Below are 2500 nucleotides of genomic sequence, written 5' to 3'. Positions count from 1 at the left end.
ATTCATTTGGTGAGCAAGGAACGACTGATGTAAACTTTTACTACAGAAGTCTGGAGTACAGATGAAATGCCAAAAGATTGGAAAAGTGAAATAGCACTATCTATAAGAGAGACCGTTGGATGTTGAAATTACAGAGGTATTAAACTGCTGAACATGAATGAAGATCTTAGAGTCATAGGGAATAGCACTACACATCTTATCTCTTCGATGACATGCTTTTTTCAGGAAAATGAACAATGGAAGCTGTGTTCTCATCAAGCAGTTGCAGAAAAATCCTGAAGTAGACAAAGACATAACTTCACCTTTGTAGACTTGGAGAAAGCATACGAAGCATCCCAAAGAGGAACGTTCTCAGAAAGCTAATCAGAGCGGTAAAAGCAAATATAAGGGCTAGAACTGTAGTGTGGGACCACCAAAGAACAGTGCGAGAGATTCAGATGAGATGAGAATGATTGGACGAGAATGAAATCGAAATCTGAGTGAAGAGGCAATGTGCAAAATGTATAGGGAAAAATGCCAAGAGGAAGACCAAGAAAAAGAAAATATCAGAGAAGATATGCGCACTTCCAAGGTACTGACGAAGACGTGCAACGGACAGCATGGAAGGCAACCTTGCAATGTCAGGGGATTATATGACACAGGAGAAAAAAAAGGAATATCAAATATAAATAAGATAATGAAATAATAAAATGTGATGATGTCGATGATGATGATAATGATAACTAACAGTATACAAAAATACAGTACCGTAATGATAAATGACGACTAAATCAGGAATCATCTGTGAACTCTGTCATTTGTTACAGCTTCTTGGAACCAACAGTCTGTTAACATAGCTTCGTTAATGTCATTGACTTCTATGAATATAACGGTTATTAGTGTGTTAGGCTCATCACTAACAAACATTCTGTAGCCCGAGAGCAGGTTACAGCGTTTGTCTGCAGTTTCAACGATAATTCAGGTATTTGGCCAATGAAGCTTGCATGTGGATAGCCTTGTCTGAGTTTGAGGATGGGAGAAAATGGAGGGTTTAGAGTTAGAGCCTAAAAGAGTGCTGTAAGTGACTCAGTCCAGTTTAGTGGGATTCACGAAGATAGTTTCCCGAACATGTGTATGGCCTGGCCTCTTTCAACTGTCTACAGCTGCTCACTGATTTTTCATCACTGAATGCATATAACAGGTAGCTCCAAAATGAAATTTACTTTTTCCAAGATTTGTCTGACGGCTGTCCATAGCTGGAGCTAACGTCGACGAGGCAACATAGCCGCATCGACTTTTAGTTTCGCCAGACAGGGCTCAGCCCATCTCTAGCTCTGAACGACAGGTTTGGTCATCTGCCCAAGCACAGACTTCCTAGTCGTCCCACAGCTTCTCCACCCAGGGTTGTCTCAACCTGGTGGCAGGAACCAGGCGCCAGAAGCTTTTGAGCGCGGGAGCAGCTGCTTTCAAGGCATATTTTCAAGTATTATAAAAAAAGTTATGAATCTAAATTATCTAAATTATCTCTCTAAATTAATATTGTCGATACGTTCTTTGTGCAAATTAGCAAACATTCTGTTGCTTAGGCTGTTTGCTGCAACCTCAACCATGACTTGCTCCGTCGCATGGCTGTGTAAAGTTTCAAGTTTCTGTCATGGTTTTCTGTTTCAACACTTCCCAGCACAACGGAAGACTCTGTAAAGACCAAGAAAGCATAAACAGCCTATGGAATTAGCGTTTTCACTGTTATAAAAGTTCACTGCTTATTCCCTTATAGCTTCAACAGCTTTAGTGACGTCAAACCAAAGGGTTTCGGTGCTGATGAATCTTAATGAGCACTACATTTTCCTCTCAAGGATGTTGAGGATCGGGCAAAAACTTGAAATTACACTTACTACTTGTAATTCCTTTCTGTTTGTCCAAACAGACATTTCATTGTTAGATCATACTCAACAAATCTGTAACGTAAAATGACATTTCACTAGGGCATAGTGCTTCCCTGCTGCCGCGCCAGCACCCTTTCCAGTCACCGTATCGTGTGTCATTTATTTGTGTTTGCTCTCATACATTAAGAGTCAATGCACATACGCTATCGACTGTCCAACCAGTATTGTGGCACCCACAGCTCTTTACAAAATAATTTTAATGATGATGGTGATAAAATAATAACATGACACACAACAAACATAAGTAATATAATCGCTGGTATTATATTTATTAGATATATGCATTTACTGGCAATAAAACGTAAGTTTCAAGTTCTGTCATGGTTTTTGTTTACACACACTTCCAGCACAATCGGAGCTTTGTTAAACAGCCTATATACTTTAGTATGTACCTTTTCGTAGCTTCAACACTATAGCGTAACAAAATATTTTTGGAGAGTTGAATCGGGCCTGACATTTACACTTGTAATGGAGCATTTGTAACTCATTTCGTAGCATTTTCAAGGGAATCGAGTTCCCAGACTAATGGTCGATGACAGCTGCCGCATACCATCTGCATATTAATGAAGCATTTA

The sequence above is a fragment of the Penaeus monodon genome, chromosome 3, assembly GCF_015228065.2.
Source record: "Penaeus monodon isolate SGIC_2016 chromosome 3, NSTDA_Pmon_1, whole genome shotgun sequence".
Classification (NCBI taxonomy): domain Eukaryota; kingdom Metazoa; phylum Arthropoda; class Malacostraca; order Decapoda; family Penaeidae; genus Penaeus; species Penaeus monodon.
Note: the sequence above shows the minus strand (reverse complement) of the source record.